This window comes from Anas acuta, chromosome 1 (assembly GCF_963932015.1).
Source record: "Anas acuta chromosome 1, bAnaAcu1.1, whole genome shotgun sequence".
Classification (NCBI taxonomy): domain Eukaryota; kingdom Metazoa; phylum Chordata; class Aves; order Anseriformes; family Anatidae; genus Anas; species Anas acuta.
This window is the reverse complement of record NC_088979.1, coordinates 178193953-178208747: the sequence shown is the minus strand read 5'-3', so window position 1 is coordinate 178208747 and position 14795 is coordinate 178193953. Positions and strand designations below refer to the sequence as shown.

The following is a 14795-nucleotide window of genomic DNA, read 5'->3' as shown; positions in this document are numbered from 1 at the left end:
CAGTTGAGAATAAATGCTGTTAAAAAGAGTTTAGCAGAGTATCCTGTAGGATTAGGTCCTTTAAGATAGGGTCAGCCTGGAGGAGATGAGGGAATTTTCGTTCTCCCCAAGAGAGAAGAAGTTAGGTTGGAATTTGACAAATGTTGACATCTACATCTGTGCAAGTCCTCTTTGGCTGCCTTTATAGTCAGTGGAGAGAAACTGGCACTACTGGGGTGCAGTTAATGTCATCCTTAGGTAGAAGTCTAATATAAGTCAGATAAATTCTGCCCTTCCGTTTCCTGCTGGGACAAGTTCAGATTAATTCAGATCCCACTTGAAGATAGATGGAAAACTTCCACCTTTAAAGTTATATACTCTGCCCTAAAAACACTAGTGTAAATAAGGACTTCTGAATTCATCAGAGATGAAAATTTTGCAAGAATTCTTATTCTGTGTGTAAATAAAATTGAGGTCACAAAAATTACAGTACCAGTATTCATAAATATTGTCTCACATAACTTGCCCCCCTCAGGTAATTGAGACAAAATCAGACATGGAAGCACTGGCTAATCAGAAACACAGGGGTTATTAATGTATATGGAGCATGGCACAGAGGTCTGGGGAAAAAGACTTTTTGGGAAAAAGAAAATTAAAGGAAAAAAAAAAAGAAATATGGTCTCCTTTCATCATATCCATAGTTTTTTATAATAATCTCTGTTGTAGCATAGAGTCTGGCTTGTTTGTTTTAGAAATAACCCCTTTTTTGTGCATAAGAAAATATATTAAGTATTCTAAAGCTGTTTCTTTTTCTTCTCCGTGTAGCAGAGAGTCAGGGGTCAAATTCTCAACTGCTGTAATCCCCACTGGAGTTATTCTCATTCATTATTGAAATGGGCTTGATCCTGGGCTCATGTAAACTGGCATAGCAGTATTGAAGCCAGTGGAAATGTGTCAATTTTTTTTTAGTAGAAGAAAACCTGGTCCTTGAAATGCAGTAATTTTAACTGAGCTTAATGCTCCAGGCCAAATTATTTTTAGTATTTAGCAATGTCTGGCTTTTCCTGTACTAATCTATTTTATCACCATTCAGTGTACTTAAAAAGAAAAATCCCTGCAGTAGTGTTATATTAGTGAGTGGCAAAAACAAACAAAAACCAAACCAAAAACAAAAGCAAAACAAAAAAAAAACCACCACCACCACCAAAAAAAAACAGCCTCATTGCTTGGTTTCACTCTTTGCCCAAAATTATTTATATATTACTCTGCTGATGATATTTTGCCATACAAAACATCTCCTTTGTTTAGTAACAGCAGCAGATTCCACAATACCTTTTTTTTTTTTTTGTCTTTTTTAACAGTAAAAGACACTATGGCATGCAGAGCATCCCAGTGGAATAATGCACTGGTGCAAAGGAGCACTAAATCAAATGATAAATTGAGTGTAACATCAATTATGTTAGCTATGCATAGAAATATATACATTTGATGGTCATTATGACATGTGAATGTTCAAGACGAAAAGTGAAAAATACATTTCAAGTTCTGCATATGTGAAAAACTGACAATGATCTGTAATTTGCGTCTAGCATTAAATTCTATAAATCTGCTGGTGTTTTCAGCATTGAAAGCCTGATTCTAAATGGAAAGGTCATTATCATTATTAAGTTTTATAAGAAAATCAGTACGTGTACTAGTATCTATTTAATAACTGAGACATCATGAATGTCAGACTTAACACACTTTGCTGGGTGCTAATAACTCTTTAAGTGTACCCTTGACTCGAGTCGAAGGCAGTATTGAAATTTTTATATTATCTGAACGGCCTGGTAACATTTAAAAGTACTTCTATAATAGCCAGGTAAAAATATAGTGACTTTACACAACTTTACCTAATTTTGCTCCTGTTTTAAAGGTTAAGCTAAACTTGCAGCCCCTTTGCATAAGAACTGGATGTGCAGGCAGCTGAGTCACAGTGGACCTGTCCTACTTAACTATTCCCTCAATTTTATTGGAGTATATTGTACTTCCTGAAAAAATGTATGTGTCAGTAATGACAACAAAATGAAGCCTTTTGTACCCAAAATAAGTGCCTGGCAAAACAATATTTGCATCAGTGTCAAAATTGCTTTTTGAAATGTCTTAGTGGAATGATGCTGTCTCAATATAAAATATGCATTTATTCAACATTTTTTAAACTTTTGTAATTCCCACATTATATTATCTCTAATTCAAGTGCAATGATAAATTGATGCAGCTTGTTTCTTTTTTCTATTATATATTTAAATTAAAAATTGGAAGATGTAGTTTCTTTTAATGACTTTTGTAGGGGTCTTTTAGTATTATGTCCCTAAGCAAGTTCCTTACTTGATGTGAAGTCCTCATAAGAGGTGCTTGTGCACTTGATTAATTCATAAATGGTGTTGAGGGATGTATATTTGCACAACTCTTGTTAAATCACAGAAGTTTGCTATTTCTCTGTAGGATGTATTGCAAATTGTCACCCATATTATGCACCAATCTCATATAAAACTACAAGTCCCAGATTTTCCAAGTATTCTTATTTATGCAACTTCCTTTTCCCATGGTAAAGGTTAACCTTGGCTACATTTATATTGATTCTGAAGTAAAATAAGCAGACAAAAATAAGTGGAGTATACAGTTGGCTGAAAAAATAAGATTAACAAAAGTACATGACTAGCCAAAAATATCAGATAGTTTCATACCACTGAAGAGGGCTTTCAGCAACTAATACAAATTCAATACTGACCTACATAAGATATGATACAATTAATGTATCTGTAGAATTTTACCCAAACTTTGGGATGGGAGGCTGGCTAGTTATAGTTGTCTGTGAAGGTTGCAATAGCGTTTCCTAACTGGTAAAATGTAAATCTACTAGAAGAATCAGCAGTGAGTCCAGAAGTTTCTTCCAACTAGTAGGACTGGACTAGTAGAATTGTTTTAATGAAAACAAGAGCACCAATCTCTTATCATCATCAGTTGTGTATTCACCTACAGTTAAGAAACTGCTTTAACAGTTCCCTTTAGGGAAGGGAACAGAAATGGGTGAAACCACTACCATAATACAGAAAGCCAGACTGCTGTTGTCTACATACTGCAATATGAAACTGGACCTCATGCATTTCTGTGCAAAGAAGATGACAATTGTTAACTGATTGTTTTGCTAAATACGCGCCCATTAGAAAGATGTGACTTGTTCCACTTAATTTGTTAGTATTGATACCACAGCAGGAGCTTTGGTGCCCTCTGTGAGTGCAAAAGCATAAAAACGAATGGATATTTTTTTTCCCTCTAAGTATGTGGGCCTTCAAATGTCATTTAATTCAGAAACCAACAGAAAATATGACTCTGTAACTTTGCACCCAAAGATTTTTACCTCAGATAAGAATATCTGAGGTTCTCACTCCTCATCTGTACAGTAAGTCCACTTTATGTATTTTTTTTTAATTTATTTTTGATGGTAGTAGTGCGAGCGGGGGAGGAGGGAACGCATAAACGATCCTTAAGGAACAAAAAAGAAAGAGGAGTTTCTAGGATGTTTTTTAGTTTATATTACGCATTTTATTTTCTGGCTATTCACTTCTCTTGATGTTATTACAGGACAGAGAATTCAAGAAAATATGGCAGCACCCCAGTGGTATTTAAGTGAAAGACAGAAGCTTAGCATGGTCAAGACTTCAAGTCCTTATGTACCAATGGCTAAGACTACCTTGGAAGTATATTTCCACATTGCACCATTTTTCTCCCTCTACTTTTGTGCTTAAAATATATGAGTTTGAACTTGCTTTTAATCTGTGCTGATTTTCTTTTTCTGGTCTAATTATGGACAGAAATTTGGTTGTAAATTACACTGAAAAAAAAAAAAAGTTCTCACTAATCCAAACAAAACAACAACAAAAAACCAACCCTGCATTAGATACTTTACCTCAAAGATGCAATATATAAGCAAGATGATCAGTTAATTTATTTATTGTTATTAAAAAAAAAAAAAAAGACAAATTTGATAAATGGAATTGAAATAGTTCCAGCTTTTTGTGTCTTGTGTCAGAAAATGTGAAAGCTGGCTAAATTGTAGAGGCTATATTCAGGTGAAGTCTATAGGATGGGCCTAACTTTGAGCTCATGAACAGCTGCATTCACTCAGGTGAGACTGCTCAATTGCTCAGAGACATGTGTGTGAATAAGGTACTTCACCAAATCAAGGCCATTGTGCAAGAAGAATGCAGTGTCAGTGTATAACAACCGTGCTCCCCAGGAAGGAACTTTTTTTTATGTGAAAAAGAAGTGTTACTACAGAGGCTGCGTATGATAGGGCTGTGCTGTGTTCTTTGTTTCAACCCACTAGGGTGCTGTCTTTTCCCATATTATTATTATTGCATGCTCTGCAGTAATTTAACATCTCAGAAAGCTAATAGTTCTTCTTAAATTGTAGCCTGCATACCATTACTGTTAGTTGTGGTAGAGTGCAAAGTCTATTTGCACACTATACATCCTATAATGTTTTTTTTTTCTTTTTCTTTTTCTTTTTCTTTTTTCTTTGCAAATCAGAGAACATCGGTGGAAAATAGTTTATGCCCAATGTCTCAGAAGTACTGGATCAAGTTCAGCCTCTGAGGTATGCAAAAAAATCTCTTTGCAGTTGTTGGGTGATGCTTCTGCTTATATCAGTAATGAGGTATCAGATATAGTCTGTTGCATAAATAGCACCATAGATACTTCAGAAAGGGGAAGAGCACTGTCCCTATTGCATCTGCTTTGTGCTACCTCAATAGTATAAAGAAACTTAAAGCTCCTTTGTGTAAAAGTATATACAATGAAGGTACAACACTGACAGTTTTATACCCCCATCAGAAAATAGAGTTTAATAGGGGAAATGGGCAAAGATACTATTTTACAGCCTTTTTAGTGCTACTGTAGTACAGTTTAGTTGTAAGGGCATGTGTGGAAAGCTATACTATGGACTTCCAAAGGGAGCTTACAGCTAGCTACTTTTACATAGAGTAGCCAGATCACTCAGCCTGTGATTTGAGGGGGCTTCAGTTGTACATGTCCAGACAGTGCAGCAGGGGCTGTGTGCTTTGGTTCCTCTGCTAATACCATCCGACAAGGTGCCCTGGGGGTGCCTGCTGGGATGTTGGATGTTGCTACACTCTTGAATGGTCAAGCTTCAGTTTTACGAGTCACCAGACGGATGGAAAATTAAGCCAAACGCAACAAGACCTGCACTTAGCAAAATTAAAAGGAGCTGACATCCTGTTTAACTGCTTTCACAGAGATCCAACAGAGAAATGAACACAAATTAGGAACTTCTAGGACAAAAACAAAACTGTGGTCCCTATACTGACAGAATCAGGCCGTGATCCTGCTCTAAATTTCCATGAAAACTAGAAAGTGTAGAAGTGTAATACTGAATGATTATTTGCATTACAGGACAGGCCTGACATGAATACCAAGTAATGACTGATGAGCAAGAGAAGGCTTCAATGACTGCTCAGATCAGTCGCCCTGGTGCTTTAATCTGGGATCAGCACATGAAGAGCTGTATTTGAATGTGAGCTATGTTTCTGTAGAGCTCTAGAATTTATTGTGTGGTCTATACTCCACCGGCCGGGGAAAAAAAAAATTCATATCCTGAGTTTCAGTGGTCTTCGACATGGCCACAGCCTATATTCCAGACTAATTTGTCAGATGTATACTGAACATCTTAACATACTCCTGAGATGTCCTTGAAATAAAAGCCACATCATAACTTTCATGGTGAATTATGCTGCTGTAGCTAAACTTCTTCTAGTACTTGTAGTTAGGGTGTGTTCAGGTTATTAATTTAGTGCGTTGTGAAGCGTAAGTTTGTTATGTAGTGGGGATATTGTTGGTACACCCAGAACAGTTTCCCTCCTAGTGGAACCAAAGCAGAAACAATGCATGGGGGCAGTCCTCTGACATGCCCCATTGTAATGTCCACACAAGATCTTCCAGCATTTAACTCCTTGTATGTGCAATATGTGCCTGGGACAGGCAAACGGCCTGATTGTCATTGCCAGTAAAGGTATTACGTGGTCACAGGGTCCTAGGGCCAGCACCATATGGCAATGTGGGTATGTCCATAAAACTATTCCAAGTTACTCTGTACTTCAGCTTGCAGTGTGATTGAGTAATGGAATGGACTGGCAGTTACTATCTCTAATCATTGCTGTTATATCACCTCTGCATCCAATAAACAAGTGCTTCCTCTTGGGAGAACATATTCCTTTCAGCTATCCTTTCCTACACTGCCAGGCTAGACAAGCCTCCTGGTGATGAAGGATGACTACCTTTGTTCATTCTCACTGGCTAGTCCCAAATGATTAAGATATGGTGATTTAGTCTCAAATGCCATTAATGTTTTCTATGTGACAGAGCAAGGCAATGTGGCAATGTTAAAATTAGCAAATAGTGTGGAGCAAAAGGAGCAAATCTCCAGAATAAAAACAGCTGGTTCTGAGGACCTAAATTCTTCACCATAGACACCTGTTTATTTTTCACTTCAGATTATCCCTTGTTTGATCTCATAGGTTGAACTCTCATTTGTGGCTGGATAACATTAGGTATGCTTCTGGATATGCCTTGGAGTACTGTGTAAAGTTATATGGTCTTTGAATGTACCTCACAGGCATGGTGGTAACTAGATTTTTTTCTCTATCTAATCACCAATCTCAAAATTTTGCTCTTCTCAGACAATATCTCCAGTTATCTCAGACCATGTGTTTTGATGATGCAAATAACTGGAAAAATAAAACTGAGGGAGTGAATGTTAAGCCAAATATTTAAAGAATAATCTTGCAACTTTCCATGTGCATTTTCCTCTCCCACCAAACATTCCCTATTTTAGCTAGCTGTTGGCAACTCTCAGTTATCAGTACTGGATTACAGAAAATTTAATCCAGTGTGAGTGATCCATCCCAAAATGCACAATTTTTTCCACAAATAGTGGAAATAGGAATGTCTATATATCTCTGTGTCTTGGAGTATAACTGTCCAGTCTATTATAGAATAAGATTAATTAGATAAACTTTGAATTTGTCCAGAAGAGCATTTAATTCTGAGGATGAAGCAAGAGAGACAAAAACGCAAGAAAATTCTTGGCTCTCCTAAAGTCAATGGGAGCTTTCAGAGGAGCCAGGACTTCATCCTGTATGTTTTGTTTTTCTTCAGATGTCAGTTACCTGCATACAACATAAATACGATGTGGTCAGAGAAGTGTACAGTGAATGGCTGAAACAGTTAACAAAATCAATAAATGTGGGGAAAGTAGATGAAAACATAAACCAGACTGAGATATTTTTTCCAGACCAAGATTTTTAAGTCTTCTGTATTTTGTCATTTGTTAAACCACAAATAGTTATAAACAGAGCTGCAGTTCAGAGAGTCTTTGTTTCTAACATAAACAAGGTATAGGGCATAGCTCTGTATGTCGGCCAAACATGACTATAAGTTACAAAAATGATATATATGTATAAAAGAAGTGTCAGACCCTAATTGAAAAATTATATTTGGACATGAATAAATATAAGGAACTCACTTAACTCCAGAAATGCAGTAAGTATTTAACAGAAAATAACCCATATTAACACATGTATTATGTTTTTATTTTTTTTTCTGTGAAATTAATTTAATTTAATATACTAAAACTCAGAAACTGCGTTTGCATCATTAAAGTATCAATATGCATACTGAAGTTTGTCTGTCCTTGTTGAGAAACCTTATACTTTTAAACATACTGAACACACACAAGTTTTGTAGACCTAGGCGCAGAATAGCATACTACAGGAAATTTGATTAAATATACAGCAAAATTATTTTTTTAGCAGATATGCTTTGCATAGTCATTAATAGTCATGACATTTTTCACTAAAAATGGACACAATTCTTAACAACCAGGTCACATTATAAAACCCGAAATCTGTAAAGAACCCACTTAAATACTGATTTTTTCACTTAATTCACTTCTTCCTAAAGTAACATTTTCTGAACATCATGAATACTGACTTTCAAGTGGTGATTTTAAATTCTTTTACAGTTTTATATTTAGTTCTAAAAAGCAAGCAAGCCCTCGGATAGCCACATTGGCCCACAAGTGTGTCTGTGGTGCAAGCTGTTCCGCTGCATAGTGGGTCATGGCAGAGTCACTGCCGTAAACAACGCTGCAAACTTCCAAAGCCTGCAGAGGTCAGTATAGCGACATCAACAAGAAATTATATAGCTTCTCTGAATACATTAGCAGCCACAAATATTTATTTTTAAAATGCAAAAATGATGTATCATTCTGGCCATTACTATAATGGTGGGATTATTATGGCATGTGTTGAGTTTTTCCTGCAAATATTATATGCTATTGCATATGCTAAAAGTTTTAAAGATTTATTTTTGCTTTTGTATTTGTTGATTACAAAGGGTTAAATGCTCTCCTTGAGAGCATTTGAGAAAAGTTGTTGGGTGGGCATTATGGAAAACTTCATCTCACTCTTCGGAAGCTGTCTTTTCTGTGTTGCCCTGTCAATGACCTCCACTGTGACATTGAAGGAATACCCTCCATGTGGGTGAGAAGTAATTTGCTTCAATAGCTCTTCTGCCCCAGACATGTATAAAAAAGAGACTGTAAACATATACCCCGCGTTTGCTTTGGCGCTGACTGATCTGACACCATCAAAGTCATTTAGAGCAGAACTTTTAGACGTTTGTGACAAACTAGACCAGGACGAATGATCCAAACAGTAAATGCAAGACTCTGAACTCAGTGCAATGAAATCTCCGGGAATGAAATGAAATGACAGATAAATAGTGCTAATCAGGCACTTGAACACTACTATATTAATTGTATTTACCCTATTGGCCAGCTTTTCATGACCTGCCTGATCATGGCACTAAAAAGTGGTTGCCTTAGTGTTTCACTGCACATTTTCAACTGTGCATTAAAGAGTAAGTAGATGTTCAGAGATGACCTTGGGGCCCACAGAGAAAGATTTTGAGAGGCACAAATTAGGATTAGACCTGTGTGATTTGCTTCCTTCAAAGCACTCTACTTAGGCAGGCAAGAGTAAGTACACAGTACCCACACCATTAAATTTTGCCCACGCTGTCTCCCTTCTCCCCCCACCCTCCTCCTCCTCCTCCTCCTCTTCCTCTTCCTTCTCTTCTTCCTCCTCCTTCCTCCTCCTCCTTCTCAAAAAAAAAAAAAAAAAAAAAAAAAAAAAAAAAAGCTGTTTATAAATAAAATAATTTTCTTTCTGAAATCTTAAAAAGTGCAAGGTCAGCTTTTTCCCCCGTCAATAAGCAGTGTGCGTTCCCATCTCAGCTGCCCACCATAACATTACTTTGTAAAGCTGACATTAAGGTGTTGAAATGGTTCTGTATTCAGGCTATAAACAATTTTTCACTCCCCATAGGCTTTCATATAATGCAAGTCTTCATGTATTTACACCTTCACAGTTTCTCAAATGAAAATCTGGATTGCTTAAAACTGATTAGTAAAAACATCTGAAACAGAAAGACTATCCTGAATGTGAGTGATGGATCAGACACTGCTACTTCTATTTATACATCTCTACTTGAACTTAACATTGCACACAGATCTATGGCAGTAGGAGGAGTACATTTGAACTTCCTTGGTCTTAAGAGACCTATTCTTCCCTTCATTTCTGAAATTCACATGCATATATCTATGCAATATATACAATTATATAGAAATTACGTACTGTTGATGTCTGGCATAAGTCCAAGCTGGCAAAATAAAATGATAAATGATGAAACACATCTAACTCCACTTACCGTCTCTGCAAGTCTAAGTTGTTGTACTAGTAAAGAGTCATGAAATTAGTGGTTTTCATATATGTATTAGTTGCCTTCAGGTTTTAGTTATAGCTTTCTGCTACGTGACAATGCTGTAGGTTCAGGTATCCAAAGTGTCAGGAAGATTTAATGCAGCCTCATCAACTCCCAATCAAAAACTAGCCCTGAGAAGCTGATAAGAGCCTGTTGTAAGAAATTTAATGGGTGGGAGGGAGGTCACAGAGAAAAAGTTTAAATGTATATTAAATCCCAACTTCTACTGAAATGGCTTGTTGCCCATAGCAGCACTAGCATGACACTGAATCAAGTACCTGCTTCATGCAGTTCCTGCAAAACCAAATCTACAGCTTTCTTCCTTTGCTATGCTCATAATTATCTTTCTGAGAAAGACAAAGAAATGCAGCTCACAAACTGTCTTATATTGTATTGACATGGAGGGTTTTCCCTATAATCCATATATTTTTTACAGAGTTGTATTTTGCTGCTGAAAAGAAGGGACAAGAATGTGTGAACTATAAGTTAATACTTTTAGACAAAACAAACAAACAAACAAAGATTTTCACATAAGTTAACATATTGAAAGAGTAGAGGGAGCTTAAATAGACCAGTTAATAGAATTTTATTTTCAAAGATCATGTGACTGTGCTGGAGTAAGAAGTATTAACTTTCCTAAAATATTCACAAACTAGCTTTCTCTTTGACATTCCATTCATGCAGGTGGATCTCAGACCAGCCAAAGCAAAAGCATAGGTAAGGGAATTTTGGTCTGAGCACAGAATAAAGTCCAGTGACTTGAAATTCCCACAATAAGACAGCTAAAGGTGAACAGCTGGTAATATAGATATAATTCTCACAACCTTGCTTCTTATTCACTTATTTCCCCCTGTGCAGTATGGCTGCAGAGTGGAGATGAAGGAGATGATCTGAGCAGAAGTGCTTTGTCCTCACTTTGCACAGACATGCTTGATGGCTTCTGGTTCTAATTAATTAAACTCAGTCCTGTAAAACAAATGAGACTTAAAATATTTCTGATTTTGGGAGGTTTGGAATAAATGTGTAAGAGAACATCAAAACCTCACTTGCCTTTTTGTCATCATCACTGTTTTTTTCATACCATCAGTGGTGTACACCAAACAAGAAAGAACTCATAATTACTGTCAGAACTTGTTGTTTAGGTCCTTTTCAATCCCTAAACATTAACAATAATACTGTAATTTTTAAGTTAATTTTTCAGTTGTCTCTTACCTCTTCTCTGAAGCTCAGGATTATTGGGCAGGGAAAGAATCCTTTAGAAAATCTACAACTCCATGAGTACATCTTTATTTCATTTAGAGCAAAGTATATTTACTGAGCCAACAATGAAATATGGAACTGTTGGTAATCCAAGGCTGGGACAAGTGTGCTAAAATATTTTCAAGAAATATTAGATCCACCATATCAGTGGCTGCCTACTAATTTCAGTAGTGCAAAATACCACATTGAGTCTGTCCTCAGGGATTCTGTAGCAGAAATCCCACTGGCTTCAGAAGAAGCAGGATAAGATCAGAGCACACTTTCTCCAGTTCCCTGGAAAGATCTTTGGCAGAAGGCAAGTAAACCCAGCCTCGGCATACAGTCTTACTTCTTCCTCACGCTTGCCAAAATAATTTCTCCTTCACACCACTCCTCACTTTTAAGAGACATGTGAGAATCTACCAACAAAACAATGTAACAAAAACATTGCCTCCACCCAATGGAGGCAATGGGTGGTGTAAATATAATCAATAGTCAAATATATTCAGTATTTCTCAGTCTCTACCAAAAAAAAAAAAAAAAAAAAAAAGTTCAACCCAACAGACATTTGGCTAACTAGAGCTCTTAAAATCAACTACTTTCAACTACTTACGTGGTAGGTACATGCAGCTATATGGGTAGCATCCTGGGCCACACAGCAGAAATCATCATAGTCTAGATATAATAGAAAAGGTATACATTTGCTTCTTGCACTATGCAAAAAGTATCCTCATTATATATAATTAGAAAACTTATTTTCCTCCTGCTGCCCTAATTTGTTTTTTCTCTTCACTTTTAAAATTCTCCATTGGCTTTAATTAGCTTCTCTCTGCAATCACCAACCAGGTGAAATTAGAGCACTTTTTAAGTTTAAAAAATGTAGTTGGATTTTTTCAAACTTTTTTTCTTTTTTTTTTTTCCTGAGCTTTATTCCCTGAGGCCAAATCTTCCATGTTCTTACTCATGAGAGTAGTGCTGTGCACTTCAGTGAGGAAGCTTTCCAGAGGAAGGCAGGTTTTGGCCCTAGTGGGATGTACCGAAGCTCTACTAAATATAGATGTAAGATATACGAGACAAATCTTCACTGAAGGAAATCAGCAGTGTTCCCCCTAAGCCAATGAAGCTAATGCATTTACAGCAACTGAAGATTTTTCCATGTGTTTTCAGACTTCACAAGTCTTCACCAAATATTTATCACTTGTGAAATGCTGTACTTTTTGCTAAAACATTTCTATTCTTTCATTTAAATGCTCATCATTATACAATCAATACTAGTGATTCAGCTTCTGCTACTCTGACAGGAGCAAATTTTGCCTAAGAGAAATCATTTGTGTGGTCTATATGACATAACATATTCTTAAATGTCTCATTGTTAATTAAGAAACAAGCTATTTAAGAAATATGATAAAATATATCATTAGCTACAAAATAATACAGCTCTGAGCTTTAAAATGTTCTACTGGAGCTCTGGAGCTAGAGACAGTCATGTCCTTGTGATATTTCAGTGACAATTTCTATTTTAAGTGTCAAAAACAACTCTGCTATCTGGAGCAAGTAGTGTAGTATTCTCTCCTTTTAATATTCTAATCGTGAGGTGTAAAGTGAAATGGTTGCACAGTGTAATGGTGGTAAAGAAGCTGAGTGTCAATGAGACGGGAAAGGTGACAGACACGGAATGAGTCCCCAAGGTGCTCTCCAAGTGCATTGGATAAAGATTCCCCTGGGAAATTTTTCTCATTAGTTCTCAGACACAGTTCAGTAATTCAATAGCACCAGGTTACCATTAGTCACAAGACCAAAATATGTTACTTTCCATGCTTTAGCTCCTTGATTTGTATATGTCATTTTATGAGAAAAAATTATGAGATTGTCTATCATTCAAAGTAAGTTCACGTGTTGTTTACATACCTGAGTATGATCCATGACAAGACTCTGACAATACTATTACCAGACCATACAAATTAAACAGAAACAGACACTTTTTTCATATATGAATTTGCATTAATGAATGATTGCATTGTACATACACAAGAGAAACATTACAGATTGATTTTCTACATTAGCACCTGAAAAATTAATTATAATTTGAGAAGCAAACCTAGAATTATCAACAAGTAAAAAGTCAAAAAAGCTGGATTGTTTCTGTGGATATTGTGAGGTTAAAATAATTTCCCTGTGCTTAAAGATGAAATGTGTATGTATTCAGTTAATATGATGTGGAAAAGTAGCTAAAAACTTTGATGGTTAGCTAATTTTATGTGTAATTACTCTGTGAAAATGTTAAACTGAATAGGTTATTCTCGACATTTTTTTCTATGCCATAAAAATGTACTTCTATGCTATCAAAGTTAACTGCACTCCCACTCAGCACTCAAAGGGATAATGGCTGGAGGTATTGTCTCTCTCATTACCCACCAGGGTGGAAAGAAAGGAGTATCCATCCCCAATGGTCATTTAAATCCTTGTTGTTATATTAAAAAGTAGTCACAATGAAACTGGAAAAAAATTAGACACCCAAGCATAACAAGTTATTATATGTTTTACCACTGCAAACAGAAGATTAGTTTGTCTTTTTATGTACCAGTGCATGTGCTCCAGAATGTTCCAATTTATTTTTCATTCTTGATTAACATATTTAGCACTCATCACTGCACCTTGCACTCATATTTAAGAGACAGAAACTACAGATAATTACTCTGCCTAAAGTAGTAAGTAGTTCATGAAAGTACAGACATTTTACCTTTTTTTTTAAAAAAAAAAAAATACCTTCCCTGGAAGCTTTTTCATTTTACTTCAATTTGTTTTATGGAGTGTGGTTCTCTTTTTTTTTTTTTTCCTTTTATGAAGAGTGTACAACATTTATAAGAGAAACAAAAACATGTTTACATAGAATTGTCTGTCTTGAACAAAAAATATTGAAATCTGTCAGTCAATAGGTGCTTCATTTTCGACCCGTCAGACTGGTGAGAGCTTGATCTTTTATTGCAGTCAGATCAAAATCGTGTACCTGAGGTGTCTCATTTAGCTTACAAAATCAACTTATTAGTAGAATTTTTTAACAAGAGGAATTATATCCCCAACAAAATTATATCTTGTGCTGTAAATAGAACTCACTGCTTCATGACTAGATTCCGATACGCTTACCATTGTACTGCAGAAAGGCCATATGTTAAGTGTTGTGGTGTCTGTGCCAAATAAATCATCAACAGCCAATTCCTATTAATCTTACTCACGTATGTTATTGCACTGAAGCTGGATGTTTTACTCCCATGATTAAGATGAGAATAGTTCTTCAGTTTCCTAGAAGTATGAACTCACCTGTATTGTGTATATTATTTTCTTCAAAGTTGTGCACTGCAGTCTCCAAATGAAGCTCTTTAAATTGAAAATGTTTCTATAACTCTTTAACACTGAGCTATTTCCAATCTAATGATCAGACTCCAAATAAATATACCAAATACTTACAGTATTATGTGCTATACACAAGCTCATCATTGACTTATGAATTGTAAATATTTATAAGTGGCTCATATTAAAGTAGTTGTCAACTGCAGCTACAGTACTTCACCTTCTGTCACTCCCAGGTATCAAGGGGGCTGATTCAATCACTCTCTTGTCAGGCTACCTTTCTTCTCCTGAATACCCAAATCCCTAAACACAACAAAATATAAATGAATGAAAAGTGCTAATGATGC

The 14795-nt window shown here is 36.0% G+C and overlaps 2 long non-coding RNA genes across 3 annotated transcripts in view; one reads left to right on the top strand and one right to left on the bottom strand.

Annotated features, from left to right (window-relative positions):
- Positions 1-12055, bottom strand: part of LOC137849671 (uncharacterized) — a 39461-nt gene extending 27406 nt beyond the window's left edge. For both annotated transcript variants that reach the window (XR_011092023.1, XR_011092022.1), the window contains exon 1: positions 11714-12055. This is a non-coding gene — a long non-coding RNA (uncharacterized lncRNA). The remainder of the gene's footprint in view (positions 1-11713) is intronic.
- On the top strand, positions 4048-5752 carry LOC137849670 (uncharacterized). Its single transcript, XR_011092021.1, has 3 exons — positions 4048-4349; positions 4552-4618; positions 5434-5752. It is a non-coding gene; the product is annotated as an uncharacterized lncRNA (long non-coding RNA).
- Positions 12056-14795: the final 2740 nt, after the last annotated feature.